General features: G+C 36.3%; 1 long non-coding RNA gene across 1 annotated transcript; it reads left to right on the forward strand.

Moving 5' to 3' along the window:
- The first annotated feature begins 211 nt into the window (after positions 1-211).
- Positions 212-3,915, forward strand: LOC115278526. The gene is made up of 3 exons (XR_003902941.1): positions 212-290; positions 2,993-3,048; positions 3,894-3,915. It is a non-coding gene; the product is annotated as an uncharacterized LOC115278526 (long non-coding RNA).
- The last annotated feature ends 6,722 nt before the right edge of the window (positions 3,916-10,637 follow it).

Genomic DNA, 10,637 nt, shown 5'->3' on the forward strand with positions numbered 1-10,637 from the left:
CTCTCTCTCTCTGCTCCTCCCCCACTTGTGCTCTATCTCTCTCAAATAAATAAACAAACTTTAAAAGAATTTTTTAACTGTTACAGTATGCTTTCAATATTCTAAATGTATATTGGGAAATGGGATTGTCTCTTCAAGCAGAATCTCTTGAAGGCATAGAAGCTTGAGACGTTCTGGCCATTACAAAGACAATGAATGTTAATTGGGTACCTGGATATTGTGTACTAGGCAACTTTTAAGAATGTCTGAAAGTGGCAGGCATGGGAGGCAGAACTAACAGCACTGAAGAAGTAAGAACAAAAACATTTACTCCTGAGAAAAGAGCCAAGGCTTATTGATTCACAGTTAGCTAAATTTTCAATTTACTTCAAAGGCAACAAAATGGGTAACAAAGACAGAGAAGGACTTTGTTCCCCAGTGTTTGCTGGTGAAACCACATGACAGATAATGTAATTAGACCTGAAGCCCAGCAATAGAAAGCCTGGAAGCTTTGACACTAAGGGAGCCTTGTGTATTGTCACTCTGCCAGCACAAGGCTACACAGGAGCAAGTTCAAAGCGAGTTCAGTAGAGAAAAATGGCTGAGACCTTAAAGTCTGCACACTGGCCCTGGAAAATATCTATAGATCACAGCTGAAACAGCTGACGCTGGGAAAAGCAGGTTGGATTGGTGCATGATGGTTTCTCTAGTCTTTCTTTCTGAGGATGTGTCCTTTCTTTTCCTTCTGGTATCTGCTTCTTTCCAACAATTTCATATTCTTCTCTGCATCTCTCCTGCTTAGCTGTCTCTCTTTCCTTTCTTTCTAACTCATCATCCTTTCTCCCATCTGCATTCTCTTCTCTGAACTGTCGCTAGGTACAGCTTCAAAATAAAATAAGTTTACAATAAAATATGTAAGTTGTAATATATAAATATCAAAAAAACAGACTGACTGTAAATCAAAGATTTGTAGATACCAAAGTTCCATTCATGCAATAGCTTATACTCTTCATTTAAAAAGCAGATAAAATTAATGTATATTTTTTACCACTCTGAAATATCTATAACAATTTGCAAGTAAAAACAATTCTTATCACTTTTAGACATGAAAACTCTTTTTCTGACAGATTTGTCTAAGAAAATTAATTTTTCTGCTCCCAGACCTTCAAAAGAAATTATACTCAATTATCTCGTGTTTTAGTATATGTTCTATAACAAAGCTGATCACTAATCAACTCTGATTGCTTTCATTGTCCTTTATGTCCAACCTGGTTGTCTTATTTTCTAGTTTGCATTTTCTTCTTCAATACAGGGAGCTGAGTCCTGAGTTATTAAGCAATATTTTAAATCTGTTTAAAATGTACTAAGATCAATTCTTAAACAGGTAATTCAAGTCAACTTATAGATAGGCATTGATTACATTTGTAGAGTTACTTAAAAATAACATAAAATATATGTATACTTGGTTTACAGTTTTTCATGGAATAAGAGGTAAAGACCTAATTATGAGAGAGAGCATGCGCTCGTGAGAGTAGGGGAGAGAGGCAGGAGGAGAGGGAGAATCTTAAGCAGGCTCCACACCCAGTGCAGATCCTGACACAGGATCTTATGCCCCTGAGATCATGAGATGAGCTGAAATCAAAACTTGGGTGCATAACTGTTGAACTACCCAGGCGCTGCTTTAGTTTCTCACAGTAGTTTTCTTAGACTTAGAAGAACCTTTAAGAAATAAGATCTGTGGTGCCTGGGTGGCTCAGTGGATTAAGCATCTGACTCTTGATTTCAGATCAGGTCATGATCTCACTGTGAGACGGAGCCCCAAGTTGGGCTCTGCACTGACAGTGTGGGGTCTGCTTGGGATTCTCTCTCCCTCTGCCCTGCTGGTTCACATACACTGCTCTCTCTCTCTAAAAAAGAAAGAAAGAAAGAAAGAAAGAAAGAAAGAAAGAAAGAAAGAAAGAAAGAGGGAGGGAAGGAGGGAGGGAAAGGAAGGAAGGAAGTCTTCTGACTAAAAATACTTCTTAAATGCAGTAATTTCTTAAATTTTTACATATGCCTTTTATGGTATTAAATTCAGGTAAAAAGAGACGTAGCATTTTATTTAAGAGCAGTATTTTTGATACAGTATGATATTTGTGAAAACATTTCTCTCTGCCATCTATCTCTGTGTCCATTTCTCTGCATAAATGTCCTGCACGCACACAGCCAAGTAATGTGGGAAGGCCACATGAAAGGTTCTCAAATGCAAAAATTAAGACGATGTTTAATTGATGCATCATCGCAAAATAATCACTGCAGGGGTTTTACTAATTGACTAAGGATGAAGCAAACAATGGGGGTGGGAGTAAACGAAAATGTGAATATCTCAAAAAATATCTAAAAGAAGTATTTATTTTTACAGACCTTAAAACTATCATGACCCTATAACCATGCATTGTATTTATAAATATCAAGAATTTGGTGGTACAAAGTTGAGAGAAATGAAGAGAAAATGCATATGAGACATTTTATCTTCAATAAATAGATACAGATATAAATATACAGAAAATGGCTCAGAGATTATCTTGATTTTACAGCTAGAGAAAATGATATGAAATAAAGTTTTGAAAGTTTTTATTTATCTTTAATAAAATTTAAAGTGGCATGAAAATGTAAGTTGAGAATCTATCCAGAATTATCCAAGCAACCTAATTATACTCAAAGGTTTTTTAAGTGATTCTTCATTTTTTAAAAATGTTTAATGTTTATTTACTTTTTGAGAGAGAGAGAGAGAGAGAAGCAGAGCGTGAGCAGGGGATGGACAAAGAGAGAGGGGGAGACATGGAATCCGAAGCAGGCTCCAGGCTCGGAGTGGTCAGCACAGAGCCCGATGTGAGGCTTGAACCCATGAACCATGAGATCATGACCTGAGCCGAAATCAGATGCTTAACCGACTGAGCCACTCAGGCGCCCCTGATTCTTCATCTTTTAATTGTGTTATTATTACTATTATTAAAGATGCTTTGCTCTGCAGGGTGACAAAGTGGGGATGATGTAGCCTTGACCCAACATCCTGTGAACAACTAAAAGGTAATGTCAACAGCAGCCTGATTCATGAGAAATGAATCAGGGTTGAAAGTAGAGATGGATCTTTCAGCAGCATTTAAAATTCTCATAAAACCCATGTTACAAACATTACTTTTATGTAGAACATATTTCAGATTACAGTTCAGAAATCAAAATTTGAAAGAAAATGTCACTGCAAACATAAGCATAAAATACCAATGGATCATTAGGAAAGAGATATGTCATCTACTTCATTTTCTAACGATGTTGTTATAAAAACTCTTTTGACAAATGATTTTGCAACAACCTTATCTGTAGAAAAAACAGGATTACCAGTTATAAAAAAGGAAAATACATTAGTATTAATGATAAAAATTTTCCCATTTTAGAAGAACCCAGTAGGCATTTTGATTTGCAATTTGTGTTGGAAAAAAAATAGTAAGTTATACTTATTGCCTGAAACATGTAAGGATCTATGTAATTATTTTCCATTTCATGTAAATTCTGATATTTTTAGTTGATGCACAACGGGGGCAAATCCATATTCTTTCATTGGTACCTGTGATAAGTGTGATGATTTGGTTGAATAAGCAGGATCATGGGATAACTGATAAGGCAACATTATTTTCATCTCTCACAATCTCTTAAAACTTAATTTCATGTGGGTAGACTATTTTCCTGCTAACTAGGGGAAATTCAAGCCAAGATCCATAACATTTCTCATTATTTTTTGGTAATGAAAAGTGATACATTTACTTCTATTCACAAAAGAGTTCAGTTTAATAATTTAAATGTTCAATACAGTGCAGTACTCAAAATATTCAAAATGCACTTGAGTGATGGCATCTCCCCCCCCCAACCTCCCTTAGGCCTGCCTCGGCTGACTCCAGCAGCAGGTAAGAGTTTTTGGTTGGGTTTTCTTTTCTTCTTTCCCCTTGGGCTTTTATTCTCCTTCTCCATTTGCTCCTGCCTTTTCTTCTGCCTGCAGGATCAGAGATGGTAAAAGAAGGAAAAGAAGCAAAAAAGTTCTTACAGATACAGCTGTGAATCAAAACAAGTCCATTCTGGTCTTTGGTAGCAGGTAAAGCTGTAGAGCACTACTGTAGGTTTGTTTTGTTTCTTCTTCTTCTCCATTTGTTTCTTTCTTCCTTCTCCTTTTTGTTTCTTTCTTCCTTCTCCTTCTTCCTTCTCCTCTTCCTCCTCCTTCCTCTTCTTCTTTCTTCCTGCTTTGCTACCATCTTTTTTCTCGAGTATCCTCAATGTAGGCAAATGCACATTTTTGGCTGATCAGTTTTGCCTTTTTCATGAGTCCTGTTAACATTTCACTGGCATTAACATTTCACTGGCACAGATAAAACTTCTAAATGGAGAAAAATACTTTCTGGGCTTTCTAGGCAGCGGTGTTGAATAATGTGCACTTTTTTAAGGCAACATCTACTCTCCTAATGTAGTAGAATCATCAAGCATCATCATGATGTTACTTCAGTTTTCACCCCATTTACAGTCTTAAGAGAATATGTTGAATTGTCTATGACTTAGAGGCTAAACAAAAGTGAGGGGAAAAAAAACACTTACAATAAGCCATTCCTGCAAAACTGACTGTCACATTTACTTCACAAAAAATGGTTACTCTTCTTAGAAGTCCCCTGAGAAAATGAAGACACCAAACTCTTAGGCTTGTGCTCAAGTTGACATCAAGAACTGTTCTGTTATTAGCTTCTAGTTTTTAAAGTCATATTATGATGAAAACTTACATATTCTAAGAGACAAAAAGAAATCTCCATATATTTATTCCAGCTTCTGAGTAACAAGGCAGAGTAACAAGATCTTATCATTGATAATAATATTGTCATTCATTGTAGAGTGTAAATGCATTGGAGTTTGGTCTTGATGGGTATAAGTTATAAATACATCCTCATAATATTGATAAAATTAATCAATTAAACTCTTGAAAGTCAAAAATAAGAAAACAACCTGATTTTTTTTTTAAATAGTCAAGGACCTAAACAGACACCTTACCAAAGAAGATATACAAATGGCAAACAAACATATGAAAAGATGTTCCACATCGAATGTCATTAGAAATTGCAAATTAAAACAATAATGTATTATTACACACCTATTAGAATGATGAAAATCTAGAACACTGATAATACCAAATGTGGAAGGATATGGGGAAAGAGGAACTCTCATAGGTTGCTGATCAGAATACAAAATGGTCCAGTCACTTTGGAAGACAGTGTGGCTATTTCTTACAAAACTAAACATATTCTTACCGTACAATTCAACAACCTCACTCCTTGGTATTTACCCACAGGAATTGAAAACTTATGTCTACACAAAAACCTTAACATGGATATTTATAGCAGTTTTATTCATAATTGCTTAAACTTGAAAGCACCCACGATATAACCAGCAGGTGAATGGACAAATAAACTGTGATACCTCCAGACAATGGAATAACACCCAATGTCAAAAAGAAATGAGCTATCAAGCTATGAAAAGACGTAGAGGAAACTTAAATGCATATTACCAAGTGAAAGGAGACAATCTGAAAAGGCTACATGCTCTATGATTCCAACTATATGACATTCTGGAAAAGAAACACCTATGGAAACATTTTAAAAAATCAACACTGTATGATACCATAGTGATGGATACATGTCATTATAGATTTGTTCACACTCACAGCATGTATAACACCAAGAACAAACCCTAAGATAAACTAGAAACTTTGGGTGAACGTGATATGTTTATAAAGGTTCGTCCATTATCATAAATGTATCACTCTGGCGGGGAATGTTAATAATGGGAGGGGCTGGGGATATTTAGGAAATCTCTGTAACTTCCTCTCAATTTTATGGCAACCCTAAAACTACTCTAAAAAATAAGTTCTTTAAAAAAAAACTAACCAATCATAGTTGCCACACAAAAAACAAGATGATAACAACTTCAGAGTTAACAGCTACATGAACCTTTGATTAAGCTTATTTATAGGGGCACCTGGGGGGGCTCAGTCAGTGAAGCATCTGACTCGATCTTGGCTCAAGTTATGATCTCACAGTTTGTGAGATAGAGCCCCATGTGGGTGCTGACAGTACAGAGTTGGCTTGGGATTCTCTCTCCTCTCTCTCCCTGCCTTTTCCTGCTCTCTCTCTCTCAAAAATGAATACATAAACTTAAAAAAAGTTTACTTATAAAGCTGAGTATCATTAGAATAAAGAATGATCTTGATTGTGCCTATCTTTATTGTGATATCAAAATTCAAAACGACAACTTTATTTTTGCTAATAAGCACAAACTTATGAAGCTTTACTTGACTTATGTAGGTAGATTGATTTATTTATGGAAATATTTAGACAAAAACTTTAGATGACGTAATGCATGTAATAATGTAGCTGATATTGTCTGGCTCTGGAAACTTGCATGTGTAAATAAAACCATGGATCAAGTTGGACTTGAAAGTGGCAAGATTTACACCTACAGCAAGATATTGATCTTATTAGTCACTCAAACATGATCTTAATATTAACAAAACAAACTGTGAAGAACACTTGTATTTTAGTAAAAATCTGTTTTGTATCATTTTCTATTACCTTTATCAATAAGATATTTACCATAGCATTTTATTTTATTTTATTTTATTTTATTTTATTTTATTTTATTTTTTAAAGATTTTATTTGTAAGTAATCTCTACACCCAACATGGGGCTTGAACTTAACAACCCCAAGATCAAGAGTCACATGCCCTTCTGACTGAGCCAGCCATGGGTCCAGACCACAGCATTTTAAAACAGGTTAAGTAAACAAAACACACTGGGCCAAAAATTTTAAAAGTTAGGTCTCTAGTCTGCATAGTATCTTTATGGGAAGATCCATTAAACTACATAAAAGAAAAAGAGAAAGAGAGAGAAAGGGAGGGAGAAAGAGAGAGACAGGGAGGGGAGGGGAGGGAAGGGAAGAAGGAGAATGTGATAAGCCCTAGGAGTAAATAGACATTACCTGTCACAAAGAACAAGGAAAGGCAGACGACCTGAAGGCCCCCATCACTTTTTTGTCTGTGGGAAAATTCACTCATCAATCTCTTAATTTAGAGAATATCTCAATAACTGAAATCTTCTTAAAAAATACATTAATCTAGAAACTCCCAAAGGGAAAAATAAACCACAAATAACTTTAGAACTGTCTCAGATAGCAGGTCCTTTCCAATTTCACCATCTTTCTGTACAAATTTCTGCTTCTTTTCCTCACTAGAGCAAAAACAACTTAGAAAAGGCCTGGGTGGGAGACTCCTGAGTGGCTCAGTCAGGTAAGGATCTGACTTCAGCTCAGGTCATGATCTCATGGTTCGTGAGTTCAAGCCCCATGTCAGACTCTGTGCTGACAGTTCAGAGCCTGGAGCCTACTTCAGATCCTGTCTCTGTCTCTCTCTGCCCCTTCCCTACTCATACTCTGTCTCTCTCTCTCTCTCTCTCTCTGTCTCTCTCTCTCTCTCTCTGCCTCTCTCTTTCTGTCTGTCTCTGTTTCTCTCAAAAACAAAGAAACATTTTTTTTAAAAAACAGAGCGGGGGGGCCCTGGGTGGCACAGTCCTCTAAGCATCTGACTCTTGATCTCAGCTCAGGTCATGATTTCATGGTTCGTGAGTTCGAGCCCCACACCAGGTTCTGTGCTGATGGCACAAAGCCGTGCTTGAGATTCTGTCTCTACCTCTCTCTGCCCCTCTGTCACTTCTGCTCTTTCTTCCTCTCTCTCAAAATAAACAAATAAACTTTAAAAAATAAAAATAAATAAAATAAATTCTATCATAAGAAAGGAAAGAAAGAGAGAGAGAGAGAGAGAGAGAGAGAGAGAGAGAGAGAGAGAGAAGGCTTGAGTGGCTCAGTAGGTTAAGCAACTGACTCTTGATTTCAATTTCACCTCATGTCATGATCTCAACATCATGAATTTAAGCCCTGTGACAGGCTCCACACTGACAACACAGAGCCCACTTGGGATTCTCTCTCTCCCTCTCTCTGTCCCTCACCTGCTCATGCTCATTCTCTCTCTCTCTCTCTCTCTCTCTCTCTCTGTCTCTCTCTCTCTCCCCGCCCCCCACCTCAAACAAAAAATGATAAACTTAAAAAATTTTAGGGGTGCATGGGCTCAGTGGGCTGAGCATCTGACTCTTGATTTCAACTCAGGTCATGATTTCATGGTTCATGCGTTCAAATCCTGTGACCAGCTCTGTGCTGACAGCAGGGAACCTAACTGGGATTCTCTCTGCATCTCCCCTGCTTACACACACATACACACACACACACTCTCTCTCTCTCTCTCTCTCTCTCTCTCTCTCTCTCTCTCAAAATAAATAAATAAACTTAAAAAGAACTACTTTTAAAAGAATAAAAAGAAAGAAAAAGGGGGGAAGTAAGTGGGAACTAAATTGGGGAGGTAGAGGGAGAACTTGAGGAGAGGAATATAGAAAAGAAGGAAAAAAGAAAGAAGAAAGGAATGAAGGAAAAATTCTCCAACAAGAAATGAAAGGACATCATTTTGGTTTATCCTTTATAACTTAGAATTTAAACACTGGGTGAATTGCAAACTATTTTGTATATACAGCCTAGTGCCTGTATGAAAAATGGGTTTTTGGTTTGCTGGCTGCATCTGAGCCTTTATTGGAATCCGACCTATGAAAGTCAAATTCTATGCACTGATTCTAAATACCCAACATTTCTTATTAAAGAGTACCTGGGTAATCTCAGTATGGACAATAATGAAAAGAAGAAATGACAAACAAATGGAAGGAAAGAAGGAAGGAAGGAAAGAAGGAAGGAAGGAAGGAAGGAAGGAAGGAAGGAAGGAAGGAAGGAAGGAAAGAAGGAAGGAAGGAAGGAAGGAAGGAAGGAAGGAAGGAAGGAAGGGAGGGAGGAAGGAGACACTAAAGAATCTCTTTATCTAGCAAATTGAGTCTTATGGAGGACTTAAAATGTAACAAAAACTTAGTGAAATATTTGAAAAGCCTCAAATTAAAACTAAAGTAGTAATACATAAGTATGAGTTCTACTATTTGTTGTTTCTAGGACTTGCTGTAAAATCAATATGTAAATAAATTGATTTAAGTGATAAAGTGTAGTAAAAGAGGTAAAATGTCTAGAAATTTTTTAAAAGATTTTTTAATGGTGGGGTGCCTGAGGGGCTCAGTCAGTTAAGTGTCCCACTCTGGATTTCTGCTCAGGTCATGATCTCATGGTTTGTGGGATCAAGCCCTGCATTGGGCTCTGCATTGATAGCATGGAGCCTGCTTGGGATTCTCTCTCCCTCTCTCTGCCCCTCTTCTTCTCATACTCTCTCTCTCTCTCTCTCTCTCTCTCTCTCTCTCTCTCTCAAAAGAAATAAATACACATTCTTAAAAAAGATTTTTAATGGCACTGATGGAAAATATTAGCAAACTAAATTTGTAAGTCTAACCCTCATACCACTAAATAACTTACTTACCAATTAAACAAATTGTTAAACTCTTACATTGAAATGTGCTAAGAAGTTTAAGAAAAAAGACCCTAGTATATTGGTTTCTTTATTTTTTTATCTTTACTTTTTGCCAACAAGTATATCTTGCTCTTTTCCTCTTCCGTAAATTTGTAAGTGCCCGTTAATTAGGTAAGGATTGATTATGGAAGCCTTCGATTTAAGTCTATAGATATAAAAAATAGAATCTTTATGTAAATATTTAAAGGTTAACTTTATCCATCATTTTTGGTATATCATATATATACATGCATATATATATATATGACATTGTCTTATCAGAACATCAAAACAGTAAAGTTCTCTAGTAACTGCTATAATAATTGTGTACATTGTTTGCATTTTTATTAGCTAAGGGCATACTGGCTGTAGAAACAAAAATTTTTTTCCTAAGAGCTCTAGAATAAAGTAAAATTAAACTGCTTTTAAAATTTACCTTAAATCATGCTTTATAGAAAACCCAATCACAATAATTTATTTAGGATCTATCTTCTAAAATGCTTCAGGGGTGCCTGGGTGGCTCAGTCGGTTAAGCGTCCGGCTTCAGCTCAGGTCATGATCTCACGGTTCGTGGGTTCGAGCCCCGTGTCAGGCTCTGTGCTGACAGCTAGCTCAGAGCCTGGAGCCTGCTTCCAGTTCTGTGTCTCCCTCTCTCTCTGCCCCTCCCCCTCTCATGCTCTGTCTCTCTCTGTACCCAAAATAAATAAAACATTAAAAAATATTTGTTTAAAATAAATAAAAAATAAAATGCTTCATAAAACGAGATGAAGTACAGCTATAATTACATTCTAGAGCCACAGGTATATTCCCAAGAGCAATTTCTTTATTGATTTAACATTCTGATTTATAACCCTTAAAGCTCCCTGTGCTGCCCTTTTAGTTTAGTTTTATTTATTGTCTTATTGCAATCTACCGCATAGCTCAAAATATACCCAAAATTGATTGTTTTCTCTTCTGGGTATATGTTACCAATAAATCCAGAGACTTTTGCTTTCTCATTAGTAAGTATTAACTTTTCATTATTTAAACTAATAGTCTCACTTATTATATTCTCTGACAGTTTTCTATTAATATAAGTATCCAAATATCTCTATAAACAATTTTCATA

Source organism: Suricata suricatta, chromosome 14 (genome assembly GCF_006229205.1).
Source record: "Suricata suricatta isolate VVHF042 chromosome 14, meerkat_22Aug2017_6uvM2_HiC, whole genome shotgun sequence".
Classification (NCBI taxonomy): Eukaryota; Metazoa; Chordata; class Mammalia; order Carnivora; family Herpestidae; genus Suricata; species Suricata suricatta.